At 45.2% G+C, this 14716-nt stretch overlaps 1 protein-coding gene across 3 annotated transcripts in view; it reads right to left on the bottom strand.

Moving 5' to 3' along the window:
- LRP1B (LDL receptor related protein 1B) overlaps positions 1 to 14716 on the bottom strand; it is a 4835697-nt gene that overhangs the window by 3935409 nt on the left and 885572 nt on the right. The window lies entirely within an intron of this gene.

The following is a 14716-nucleotide window of genomic DNA, read 5'->3' as shown; positions in this document are numbered from 1 at the left end:
AAAACGATTCTTAGAATGATCATTAGAGTCCATGTTTAATTCCCTGTGACTTGCCTGCTATCCCAGATGATTGTTTTCCTTGGTTCTCATGCAAAGCACGCGGTCGTTTCCCGGCATTACCTTTACTCGTAGGACTTGTGAAATATGGATATATTCATCTACAAGAACCGGAATTACACCAAAGGTTTTTAATTTGAAACCATGGGAACTTCGGAGATTGTCCTAGCACACACCAGAATGCTGCACCGTAGAATGAAACTCATCAGTGTGAACACACTTTGCAAATAGAACTTGCATTTAAACGAAATCTTCAAAACATCCCATCTGAATTCATTGTTTGATGAACACGTTGTGACTGTGTGTTCATTTTGTGACAGGCACTATAATTCTAGATGCTGTCATGAAAACTTTTGATTTTCAGGTTTAAACTAATTAGGACAACCCAATCAGTAATGTGCAGCGAAAATCATTAGCCATTCAAGGAACTGTTTATAGCATGAGATAATACACGTGATCTATAAAGAGCCAGTCACACAAGGACCGCATGCTCATACTACCAGTGTGGAGTGGCTCCAATACAAATACATTACTTTAGACACTTTAGAGGCTCCACATTTGCCAGACTCCTTCATCTTCAGAATCAGTGATTATATACAGAATTATAAAAAACAATATTTGGGGAGGTTTGGAAGTCGGTAGGGTGAGTTTGAAGAACATGAGTGGAGGTTAATGAGAGTAAGGGGTAGTTGCACCCTAATGAATGTTGATCAAACATGCTTATAATAAAGTATGCACGTATAAAACTATGGGAGAAAACCAAGGATTCTGCTCCCAAAAGAATCAATGGGGGTCATTACGAGTTTGGAGGTAGCCATGGTGCTATTAGCGCCATGGCTTCCTCCAAAATCGTGTCCGGGTCTGGGTTCCCTGAATGGGGATTTACCGGGTCATTCCAACCTTGGAGGACCCGGTAAGTCCTCATTCAAGCCCCCATAGGGCTCAATGGGAAAGGGGAGGGAGCTAATAAAGGGCTCGTTATTAGCTCCCTGGTCCATTAGCGGATCCCGCTAAGCAACCAGCCGGACTTAGTGGGATCAGCTAAGGGACCTCGTAATGCGGCGATAAGGGATTAACGGCACGGGCATCCTTCCCGGCGTCATTAACCCCTTACCGCTGCACTCGTAATGACCCCCACTATCTTGTAAGAGAAAGATCTGGAGAAAACCATTTTGTCAATGCAAATAACCTACAGAGTATATTATGTTTACTTGATGTAAAATCAATGTGCTTTAACAAACATGTGAGCCTTTCCTCACTTACGTCCCAAATAATCTTTGCTTTTCTTACATTTCCTATAGTGAGTAGCATCTCAAATGTCCAATGAGGAGTCTAAGACACAGGGCCCGATGATTCATGGAAATGTGCACAGAAATCCTGCAGGGGCCGCGCCAAAAATGAGCACCCCACGTATTTATGGAATTTACTGCACAAAGTAACCATATTTGCAAGTCGCGCCCAGAAGGAGAGCTACCTCTGCGTGCTCCCCAATGTGCGAATACACGCAACCTTCAAACACTGTGTGGGGATGCCCGCAAGCAGGCCTGCATCACGGGGACCCTGTGCAGGCCCTGTATCCGCCGCCCAGACAACATGCGTATGAAAAATCGTAACTCAGTTGAAATCTCAAAAAATCTGGGTGCAAACCCCTGTAACTTGTTCCTGCACCCTGCTACACTGTGTATGCACACTCCTAAATTGGATCAGAACCCCAGTTACATAAACACACCCCAGAATTCAAAATGCAAACCCACCTGCACTCTGTGATTCCTATACGCAAGTGTACTTATTACTGCCTTGGTTGGCAGAGAGTATGAAGGATTTGCATAGCCATTTCCTGGCTGAGAGGTTGGGTGATTGAATCCATGATTACATCTCATGCCAGGCAATCGTGAGCGTGCGAGTGACAGCCTTCAGGCCGTGCATTGGAACATCTGCTTTTTCGCAAGTTCTTCCCCATTTTTAGTGTTCCGCCCCTTCCCAGCCCTCTGTGCAATCCACACCCATGCTCTGCATGGTGTCTCATGTAAGACCCTCGACGGCTTGCAGAGACATGTCGAGCATGCACGTCCAGGAGAAGTCCAGCGCATTCGATTCCATGAACCGCCGAACTGGGATTTGCGCGCGGTTTGGCGCGCAAGTCCCAGATTTTACCCACAAATAATTCCATGAATCGGGCCCACTGAGTAGTGCATTGGTCAGGAATTTGAAGGTGTAAACAGGAAGGAAAAAACTAGCATTATGGTTGGGTTTTTGGTGACCCTACCATTAAAAGGGGCATATGTATAAAACGGTATGTTTACATGAATAAAAAGACTTGACGCATATAAAGTGCTTACTATTATCTTTTAGTTAACCACTTGACATACTCCGTTTCATAACAAACATGTAAATGTCATTAATATATATATATATATATATGATTTTTATGTATTACAAATTAAACCAATATTTTTTTTTGTTTTGTGTTTACTGTTTGCTATGCATGAAAGTCATTGCTAAAAGAAAGAACACTTTACATTTTGTTTACATCAAACAATCTCCTCTGCAGCATTTCTCCCCGACTGCCACCAATGCTGTATTATCTGATGAAGTTGATTAATGACTGTAATTAAGAGAAAATGGCACAGCGTTTAACAGGAGAAAGACAATCCATATACAACTAGTATTTAAATCTCCCTTTGCCAATTCGGAAATATGCATAACAACTTAACCTAAACAAGAATATATAATTGTAACATCCTTTAAAGGTGGAAATAAGTGTAACACGCAGGTGGTAATCCATGCTAAAGTCCCTTTATAATTAGTTTTGTTTCAGAGTTTGCTAAATAAGAAATGTATATCAATTGTGCTGCTTCATCCACATTAAAAGGGACATTTTCCTATTATCTTACTTTCCTTCATTATTTTTCTTTGTAATTGTAAATGTTTATTTATAGAGCGCTTATACACAGGTGGAGTGCTTCAAAGCGCTGCAAGGCGGGATGGGAACAAGGGAATACAGTAATCTTTCTTAGGCCTTGAAGTTTCTGAATGAGCAAACAGAAAAAATGTGCATACTCGGCGTGACAGCATTTCTCACAAGGGCAAGTGCCTGAAGTATTAAAGTTGCGACCAAGCTAGGGAGGGCGGGGGGACAAAAAAGGGGGAGGTTGGCAGGACAGACAAACTTATTAGTCCTTGTATATTTACATCATCCATGCGTTCATACTGATGTGCGAGGAAGGGGTGGTGGGGAGGGACAAACATGTCCTGTCCAGCAGGGCCCTGGGTTAAGTGCAGATAGGATGCCCTGCTCATGGAGCGTAAGCTGAAAGTGCAGTATTGCTGAACATAGCGCAGCGGCAAGGAGTCAAGTGAAAAAGACTGGCGTGTGTGCCTGGGACTTGTAAGGCTCTGGAGGTGAACCAGGCTACCAGTCGGCAAAAACTGATCCGAGTTAGGGAGTTGAAGGAGGAAGGAGGATTACGAGAAAGAGAACAGAGGTTAGCGAGGGACAGGGGCGTTGCTAGGGGGGGGGCTAAAGGGGCTATAGCCCCTGATCTTTTGGTTGTAGCCCCGGATAGAATCTCAGGAGCTACAGCCAAAAGACTAGCTAGCCCCGAGTCCCAACAGTACTGACATCAGCTTAGCCCCGGGTCTTTTCCAGACCTAGCAACACCCCTGGCGAGGGAGAGAGAAGGAGGAGAAGAGGAAGGTCTTGAGGAGTTTACGGCACTTAAGGTGCTCCAGCTGAAGACAGAGAGAGGCAGGGAGGCTATTATAGAGGGAGGCACCTGCAGAGGATAAAGATCTACCCGCAAATCTATGTTTGTGAAAGCATCTCACCGGCAGAGAGTTGGAGGAGGATGGGCGGAGGGCTCTAGAGTTGGAGTATTTAGGAAAGGAGTGTTATAGATGGTGCGGGCCCCAACCCCAGAAAGCCTTGTGGATTATGCAGAGGGTCTTGAACTTGATCCTTGCAGCCATGGGGAGCCAATGGAGGGATTTCAGCACCAGAGAGATGCCGTCCCTAGGACTGAGGCCAAGGATAAGTCTTGCGGTTCTGTTCTGGATGAATTGTAGGGGATGGAGAGTAGAAGTAAGAAGATTGAGAAACATGCTTTTGCAATAGTCCAGCCTAAAGAGAACCACTGTTCTCGAGGTGGTGAGCCTCTACGGGAAAGTGAGAAATGGTAGAATGCCTCTCAGAAGGTGCAGTTCGTAGTGGGTCTTTTTGGAGAGGTCTGAGATGTGAGATTAAAGGAGAGAGTGGAGTTGAAAATTACCCCTAGATGTTTTGCCTCATTGCTAGGTGAGGGCGCAGGGCCATGGGAGGCCAGCCAGAGTGAAAGTGGGAAAGCATGAGCAGGGTTCCCAATGAGGACGATCTATGTCTTACTGGCATTCAGGCAGAGATCGTTAGCGGCTCACCAAGAGTGAATTGTGGATAGAAAGTCAGGGATGAGCGAGGAGGAGGTCAAGGGTAGCCTGAAAGAGAGCTGCATGTCATCTGCATAACACTGAACGTTACAGGTAAAGGTAGAGATCCTATGGGCCAAGGGAGTCATGTAGAAATTAAAGAACCAGGGGGATAGGTTCGATCCCTGGGGCACACCACAAGTAGAAAGAGTGATAGAGGAGAGAAAGGAGTCAAGTTCCACCTGGGAGGGCTGATCAGAGAGAAAGGAGGCAAGCCACACCGCCAGGGTCTGATCTGTGATGCCCAGGGTATTATGGAGACCGGAGATCAGGATGTTGTGGTTACCGTAACGAAAGCAAGGGAGAGGTTGAGAAGAATGAAGACAGAGGTATAGTTAGAGTCAAGATTTGAGAGCAGATAGTCACAGGTGTTCAGAAGAGAAGTTACCGTGCTTCTGGATGCTCTAAAGCCAGACTGATGGTCTTGGAGACAACCAACAGATTCATTGTCGAGGGTAAGTTGAGTGATAACCAGCTTCTCCAGGATTTTTCCCAGGAAAAGGGTGATGGAGATTGGGTGATAGTTTGCCAGAATAGATGGGTCGGCGGAGGGTATTTTGAGCAGAGGGTGCACAGGAGAGTGCTTGAGAGGAGAGGGGAAAACTCCAGTGGTGAAAAAGATTGCAGATGTCAGCCAAGGCTGATCGAGAGTGTCAATATTGTCCTTGATGGTTTCAGAGGGGCAGGGGTCCACCTGTTTGAAAGAGGCTTTCATAGACCGGACTTGTCTAGAGACCTCATCTGGTGTGACAGGGGAGAGGGAGGAGAGAAGAGAGGGATGGGTGGGGCCAGCTGAGGGGGCCAAAGAGATGTTAGTGCAGGAGGGGGGAACAGAAGAGAGAGAGGACAGGACATCCTTTGTTTTGGTGGTGAAATGTGCTGCAAGGGTCGAGCAAAGGGCCTGGATGGGTGCAGTAGAGGAAGTGGCTTCAGAAGACTTTGAACATTTTGGCAGTGTTGTTAGATGCCACAGAGATTGCTCTTTTCTTGGAGCAGATGCAAAGTCTATATTGCCTTTGAAGAAGGTGGCAGGTCAGTTTGTCAGAGGGTGCATCTGAAGATCTCCATTTCTGTTCCGCTGCTCGGCACTTGGACCCTCATGACTGGGGCAGAGTTTTCGACTGATGTCTTTCTTTCGTTGTTGTATTATTCATTTGTTTCTGTACCTGTTTGTCCTTGTCTGTAATGCAAATATTATATAACTCCTTTCTGCTCATAGTTTATTGGTCCGTTTTCCCTTTCTTGTTGTTTCTCTGTCTTCTCTTGTACACAATCTGGGCTAAAAGGCTTGTTTAATGGCACAAGCCCATTAAAAACACCTTGCAAAGTATGACCTCTGGCATTTCTTGTTAACCATCACTTGAGAATTACTTCACTTTTATTTTAATTTTACTGTCACTCAATTCGGGTAATACACTTGGGGTCTGATTTACACATGCTTTTTACAATGGTGCTCAATAGTGCTCCCATTGAAAAACACTTTGTAAATCAGGTCCCTTTTTTCTAGGGTAATGTTTTAATGTCATACTTTTTCTTTCTGATATTTCACAAGGTGAATTACATTATTCTTTCTTTCCTTTTTTCTCCCCTTATTGTTCCACTCCCCTTTTCTTTCTTTCTTTCTTTCTTTCTTTCTTTCTTTCTTTCTTTCTTTCTTTCTTTCTTTCTTTCTTTCTTTCTTTCTTTCTTTCTTTCTTTCTTTCTTTCTTTCTTTCTTTCCCTTACTTACTTACGTTGTGTTCTCTTGATTTAGCTCTTGGCTTTCAGTGTTTTATGACTCTCACTCAATCTGGGCCTGATTTTGATCTTCTTGAGAATAACAGTGTTTCCATGAAATGTATGTATATTTACATAGACACAGAGTATGGAGCAAGCAGAAAAGTGTTGTTAAATCATGGAATCAAACTGTTCGTATTTTACGTAAAGCGCAGAATCATCATGCCTAATTAACCCTCGGTTCGCTCCTTATTAGCACCAATTCTCAATCCGAAATTGAGCTGTCCCGAAGCTTGGGTCACATGCAGAAGGTACATGCGTTATTTCATGTTTCTTTTCATTTGGAAATATCTGTATTTGTGAGTTTTCATCTGGTTTGTCCCCTGTGCTATAAGGAATGAACGTGAGTTTGAAAGGGATATGCGGGATTATGTAAAGCAAGGGTTGCGCTTCACGGTCAAACTGGGCCTCCCTTCAGGATGTGATCCACATAAGAACATTAGCATCAGCTCCTGAGGGAAAGCCTTGTCAGGCCCACCAGATTGTAGGTGCTCGGAAGACAATTGTGATTTATTGGAAGGGATAGCACACAGGGAAGAATGTGGAAAATGTTTTCCACATGGGACTGTCCATGGCTATAAATAAGCCACATCCCACCATAACCAAGTGAAATAATGCAATCAAACACCGCTTAACTGAAAAACACAATGACTTGTTCAATGCAAAGCATTATATTTTTTTCTGTCAATAAGAAGCGGTTTCAGCCCCAGTTAATAAATAATCCTTAATAACGTTTACTTAAAAAGAGACATCATGAAGTCATTGATCATGCAGCGGTTAATGACCCATAGAAAAACAAATGCGAACTGTCACAATGTCAGTGTTACTGTAACAGCATGCACAACCTCAAACCCCGGTCTCCAGAGCAAGTGCAATCCATCAGAAATGTTAAAGATATGCACGTTATTTTTGGCTTATCTGCAGAAGACCGTTCCTCCAGTTATTCGGCAGTATGTGCATGTGTGCTCCTTTATGAGACGTATGTACACGTTCAAGCAAAATCCTTTTTATTTGTTATTTTTAATATTTGATAAGAGTTGTATGGACATCGCCAGGCATGGAATTGCTGGAGAATGCTATATTACATGTATGGCCTCTGGCATTAAGGCGTGGGGAAATAGAAGGCTCTGTACATTATTGAATTAGTACATTCACATTTCAATCCACCCCCCACTGATACTTTGTAAACATATTAAATAATGCTCGGTTCTCCGTGTATCCATTTTTTAAATATTCACAATTGTGTGCATTGGCCTCTTTCTGGTAACTTCAACGTAATTGTGCATTTAAATAGAGAACTTAACAATAACACGCTTCTATGCAGCGCTTCTGGCAGACCTGCCTCTAAGTACTAATATAATAGACGTTATCATTAGCCAATGCAATGCTACTTAATTTCTCAACGCCTACAAGAATGAAGGATGGGTCGGCCTTGCCAGGATTCAAACCTATGACAGCTGGTTGCCCCAAATATCGGAGGCACGTATTTCAGTCAGGAAATTAATGGGGAAACCTAGAGAAACAAACCAACATTAAAATACACGTAGGCGCTGTTTCCCGAATGTTGCTCATATTTACCCTCCATTTTTAAACGAACAACAATCAAACATTTTGCGGGAGGAAGTCCATGGGCTGGTGCATTCTCTTTCCGACAGTGTAAAGGTATCTCTCTGGCGCCTCATATCCGCCCTTTGAGTCAGGAAAAGCATCACTGCAAGCATTTGTTACCGCATTCCTGATCTCCTTAGTTCACGTTATACTTTCACCGAAAGACTATCCAAGTATCAAGTTACAGCGAACATATATAGATAAGCAAGCTTGCACTCACTCCTCTGCAGGCATTGATGTATAGAAACTAAAACACACCAACGGATGCCGAATACACACACACACACGTGCCTCCAAGAATTTATCTTAGAAGGAAGATGTGTCGTATTGGTCTGCTTCATTGTTTTCTTTGTGGTGACTTTAGATGGATGAGCTTCATTTTTACCACCACCGACAGATAAAGGGAGAAGACAAAGAAGGCATGACAGGGACACAAATTGGTAGTGTACACCCAAAGATGTATTCAACCCTCATCTATAACCCCTTGACTGCATATTGAAAGCAAATACGAAAAGGTAATTAAACTGAAAATACATTTAGTAACCAACAGCCAACACAATAAAAGCACAGTAGAGACAGAATGTCACTGAACAATCCTTGAAGTACACCCTCAGGTTTGATTGCGGTATCACATATTACACTCTTCATATAACAGAGAAAAACACAATGATTAACACTTGTGTGCGAAACCTGAGGGTATTCCCACTCCTTCTCCCCCTGGATCCTCAGCTCAGGTGGCCGGGGGACGGCCATCGCTGTTGGATCCAGAACCTGGGGGGTGGGCAAGCGAAGGAGGAACACCCATAGGAACAACACTGTGCAGGGAGAGGCCTACTACACTCCACAATAAGGCTGTCCCATAAATAGAGTCTGGCGAGGTCAGGCACCTGACAGAAATCCTGAACACCTGCACTCTATTAAACACCACTTCAGGATTGACCAGGAGAGAAGGGGCCGTAAGGGTCAGGCTTGTCCCAGTAATGGGCCCAATGAAGGTCAGGAAAGGGATGCCAAGGACTCATACTTGAAGCCCCTTCAGAGGGCTCAATTGTATAAAAGGTAGGGCATTCAACAGTGCAGTTCGAAGCAGTTGGGAGAGCAGAAGGGAGGCTGCGTGACTGAGTCCAGCAAGGGATCCCTTCTCAGGTCCAAGCCAGATTTTGACAGTAAAGCAGTGCTAACTGGGGACATTGCCTGGATCAGAGAAGCCAAGGAGAAGAGAACAGCAGGATCTACAGGCCAGAGAAGAATGGCATACTGAGACACTGGCCCGGTGTTGATGAGAGACTTCAGTGTGGCTAGGGAGCCATGTCTCGAGAGAGCTGTAGCAAATCACCCTGCAGGCTCATATGGGTGGTCAAAACATTGCTCATTCCCTTGAGACCTGTGACGGACCCAAAGGTTTCTGAGAGGCAGGTTGTGAGACCCTGACATTGGGCCCACACAACCAGAAGGGACAGCTTGTCAAAATGCTGCTGCCTGGGTGAGTCTGATGGGAAAGAAATGTTCCCTCTAACTCTGCCAATAACAACATCCCTAGGTACAAGGGCAACAGACCCATCTTGGTGTACGTGTGGACTCCCCCGGCGCAGGGGGGATTCAATCAGGTGAGTAGGGCCCCAGGAAACTTCCCTCCTAACTTCTCTCAGGAGGGCAGTAATCTTTCAAATTCTGGTTTAAGTTTCTTGCCTAGGTACTCTCTAAACCCCAACATCCAGGGCAACCCTCCTTACTCTCCCCACTTTCAGGAGTCGAGACCATCAAATCCAGGAGAGGGGTGGCCAAGGGTGGAGGGCTACCAGGGAAACCCCCAGTACACAGGTTACTCCAGGAGAAGGGATTGTTACCCTTCCTGAGAGTCACCCAGGGTTGATTCAAGACCCCCGTACCAGCAGGAGTGGGTGTCCCAACTGGAGCACCAGGTCCAGAACCTAACTCAAGATCTGAGCCGCATGTTTAGGGCTCAACAGACCCCTCAGATAAACATGGCTGCTCAGAACAGCCCAAATCCAGGGTCTGGCGTCCCGGAACAATGACAGGGAGAGAACCCTGACAACCAACCGGTTCCAGAGGAGGAGGCACGAGAGGAAGGGGTATGCAAATCCCTAGAGGAAGCTTCCTTCCTCACCTGTGAAAAGCCCCTAGGCACCCTGCAACCAGAACTTAAATCTCCTGCCCCTGAAAATCTGCAACCCAGGGAACAGAGGGTGGGTAGGAGAAACAGAGAGACCAAAAAGTCCCACTTTGTGGAGGAAGTCAGTGTCCTCCAGTTTGACGTGGAGGAATCCTTGGAGGATTCTGGGAAGAAAGTCTTCTCCTTCAAGGACAAGGGAATTCCTCCCAAAGAAAAATGGGTCCCAAAAGACTGTAACCCAGACTGGGTAGGTGTGGGGACTGATTCAGAATGGCCCATCCTTGAACCCCAGAAATGTCATTCAGAGAACATAATTATAAGTGAGGGATCCTCCCTGCAAACCGGTTCTAGTGACTGTCTTCAGGTAAGGGGGGACAGCACAGAGTTAAGGAACAAAGGGGATTCCGGAATCCCACCTATTTCAGGATGACAACATTTTCTTTACAGATTCCCGTACTCTGACACAGAAAACTGTCCAAAACCCCACAGTGTCGGAGTCCAAAATAAAGAAACTAACCACCCAGCTTGCCCAAAATGCCCATCCCCTTTGCCCCTTAGAGGAAAAAGAAGGTAGGTTCTATGCCCTCGTCTGAGTGCATGGGCAATGTGTATTTTTGGCACTGGTGGACACTGAATCCCAAGCCACTCCTCTGTCCAAAAGGGCCTTTGAGAAGCTACATTCAGAAAGGGGGAGAGACACCAAATTCCTCTCACCCCTCTTCCTGGACAACTCCAGAACTTCAATGAGAATGAAATTCCCATTGAGGGGACTGTGGATCTGGAGATTATAATTGGGCGACACAAGGTGAAACACCTGGTTATCGTTGTGACTCCAGAGGGGACCCCTTGTCTATTAAGGAATAACCTCCTTCGGAGGTTGTCTCCCCTAATAGACTGTGTGAACAAGGTACTCTGGACTCAGGCTAACCTGCCAATAAAACTAAAACAAAGCATCAACGATGTCAGATTAAATGGCACATGCCAGATGGTTGAACAACGATCTGACCAAATTGAGTTCCATTTTCAAAAAAATCAAATAACTGACATTACAGTAATTGCTGTAGGACAACAAGCTGGTGATGGGAACTCCTCTCCATTCTTGAAATTCAACCTTCCTTCCAGTTTAAACTGGCATTCCACACTGGAAGGAAATACCTTGACAATGTATACTGATTTCTAATTAGAAAATCCAAGTCCCATGATAGACAGTGATGCAAAACCAGCTCAAAGATTGGCTGATATTCAGAAAATGGGTGAACAGCTGTTCCTCCCTATTCAGTTAAATGAGGGGAGGGAGCCTGTTCTCGCAGAGTATGTTTGAATAATAGAACAAGCTTCATCAGCAAAGAGTTGTTTAGGAAACTCCCAAAAGATCCAACCATTCCTACATTTAAATTGGTTGATAAGTGGGAAATGGGCCTGGAAACTCCCAATTCTAGGTGTATGCTAAAAAATTCCACAGGTGATAAAAGCATAGAGCATAATTGTTGGGTTGTGCAAGATGTCTCCTCTGCATTCTATTTAGGCGGTGACATTCTCAATCGCTTTGCAATTAATCTGGACCTCATAAATTACAAAGACTGGTCCCGACTAGGGGGCAACCCTATCGGATTTGATGATTCTGAAAAGGTATTTCGGTCAGCTCAATTGCTACAGTATGCAGTTGAAATTCAAACTGGAAAGGAGTCACCATCCCAGGGCGGACCCTACAATTCCCACTTTACCTAAAAATTAAGACAGGACAGAAACTCCAAAACCCGGACGCTTGTGTGCACCTCAATTACCATCTCCAAAGGCAGGGGTTGGGGTTGAACCCAACACCATTAGTGGACTTAGAACACAACACCATTTTTTATAAGGGTGGATAACAGCGACCCTCAGATTATCACTCTGGGCGCAGACACCTTTATTGGAATGACGGTTGATGACCAGTATTTTTCCATGGATTTAGGGAATTAAATCATAGGACCAATCCACAATGACTGTTATGACTGTGACAATGACATACCACCAGAAGAGATGTGCACCTGGCAAGGGGGGAATTTCTTGGTGTACTCTTCCTGCCCTTACAGGGGGGAAGAGGTGACCTGCGACATCAGGAAGGATAAGGTTATATTCCAGGTCCACAATGACTGCCTCTGCTACCTGAAACATTCTGCCCAGGTCAACACCCTCACCAGAGATTTATCCACAAAGCTGGAGGATACCACTGAGATTGCAAAACCTGAGGTCTTCCCAGGCTTAAGACAGATGGTTGAAGAACGGGTCAACCTCACTGATGCCTGTGAGACAAGGAACAAAAGCAAAAGTTGAAACAGGTGTTTTTAGATTTTCAAGATATCTTTGTTGTGGACTCGTGTGGACTCGTACGACTGTGGTCGCACCAAGATACATTCTACCTCAATTCCCACAGACCCTGGGATGACTTCCGTATTTGTGAGGCAATATCGATTATCACTCGCGTCTATGGTGTCCCTTACAGAAATCATAAAAAACCTAGAGTCCCATGGGATAATTCCCCCAGTCCACAGTACCTTTAATAATCCGGTACTGGGGATTTTAAAACCAAATGGACAATGGAGACTGTGCACAGATCTTAGGGAGCTGAACAAACGGGTCCACATGTCCCGATGGCCTCTTCCTTACATTGACCAGGGACTGACCCAGATCCAGGGGTCAAAGTTGTACACCGGCATTGACCTGACCAATGGATACTGCGCCATATCCGTAAGTAGGGGAAGACCAGTACAAGCTGGCCTTCACTTTTGGGGGGCAGCAGTACATATGGACCCGAACTCCCTTCGGATATATAAACTCCAGCAATTAATTCAAAATCTTTCTACATAAGGCCATGCCCGACCTGGGTGAAAGGGGTAACCTGGCCTATGTGGATGTTGTCCTGATTAAAAGCTCAACTGTGGAGGAACATATAGCAGAAATCCACTATGTGCTGACCCAGTTGAACTGTCCTTCCAGAATGAATAGTGGTGTAGGACCCATGTAAACCTCTTGGGACATGAAATCAATCATGAGGTTATCTGTCCCCAGGCGAAGAAAGTGGAAGCACTACTAAAACTAAAAGACCCCACAATTCTGAGTGAACTAAGGAGCCTTTTTGGATTGACTAATTACAGAAGGAAGTTCATTGAGGATTATGCAGAGGTCAGGAGACCCCTGGTCCATTTGATAAAGGGAGGGTCAAATGGGAGTGCGCTACAGAACAAGCCGAGGCAGTGAAACAACTCAAAAGAAGCCTCTCACAGGCACCTTGTCTAGCTTACCCCGTCAAAAACAAGGAGTTCTTCTTGGAGAGGGGGTTCTCAAATACATGCTCGACAGCAGTATTATACCAAAAGCATGACAGGTCAGTAAAGTCATCTCCTATGTGAGTAATACTTTATCCTCTGTAGAGGAATAATTCAACGATTGTGAGAAGGCACTCCTGGCAACGGTGTGGGTATTGAAAAATTGAAATATTACCACCCGTTCATCATTGTGGAGACTGCACACCAGCCTTTGCAATACCTCGAAAATGACAGCATCCAGGCAGGACATTTAAGTAATTCCAGAATTACTTACTGGTTTCTGTCCATGCAACACTTTCCTGTGAAGGTCAGATATGGCCAAAACAAGAAGAGTCCCCTCGTGCAAGGTTTGGCTGACTTGCATGAATTTGCCCGAGAAAACTGTCTCGGGGACGAAAATCTCAAATCCCAAGACAACTTGGAGGCGTACCTGAATTCCCTGCACAACATTTATGAAGAAGACATGTGCAAGCAGATGCCCTCAGTTTATGTGGACGGGTGCTCCTACCATGTTGACAACAACGGGGAAAAGGAACTGGTGGCTAGCTTTGGGAATGCCTGGATGGATGAAGCTCCGGTGCCCTCTGCTGGGTACGAGATTGGTCACCGCAGTAGTCAGGTGGTGGAGTTGATGGCAGTTCACCAGGTCATCCTCACTGCTGTGCAACACTGACTCCACAAACTGGTCATAATCTCTGGGTTTGGCCGTAACCCTAAATGCAGCGATAATGTTATTACCGCCACATTTAAGGGTCCAACAAATCACGGGTTTGGCAGGATTTACCCCAAGCTCTGAGCAAATCTGCCGTTAATTTGCCGCTTTTCGACACTATTGCCACCATGCTAATACCACTGGCGGTAGTAGCACCGAAAATTCCCCATTGGGCCCAATGGCGAACTTGTGATGAGGCTTTATGTTCAGAACGGGTACGTGGAGCACCTGATTAATTGGAAAACCAGAGACATGCTGTGTGCAAATAATAAACCACTCAAGTCACCTCTAATGGGATGGACATCTATTGGAAAAAGATTAAGGGTCGTTCCAGAATAGAAGGACCAGACGAAACAGGAAACAACCTAGATGATCAGTTGGACAAAACCAGAGCCATGAAGGGGGGTCTCCTTGAGATTGAGTCCCTTGGGGGGAAATCCAGGTCACTGCTGTCACCAGGTCCCAAACACTTGCCCATAATGAACTCTCAACTTCCCAGTGCAGTAAGGAGACCCCAGATGCTGATTTGATCACAGCACAAAATGGGGATCAGATTATTGGGAAATTTTACCAACACATTGAGGACCCTGTGAACTTTCCTCTGACCTAAACCAATTACATTGGGAAAGAGGATCTCTGGGTGTTGATGAGTTTCCCAAAATG

This window comes from Ambystoma mexicanum, chromosome 9, assembly GCF_040938575.1.
Source record: "Ambystoma mexicanum isolate Mex_15411 chromosome 9, UKY_AmexF1_1, whole genome shotgun sequence".
Lineage (NCBI taxonomy): Eukaryota > Metazoa > Chordata > Amphibia > Caudata > Ambystomatidae > Ambystoma > Ambystoma mexicanum.
This window is presented reverse-complemented; position numbering and strand designations above follow the sequence as displayed.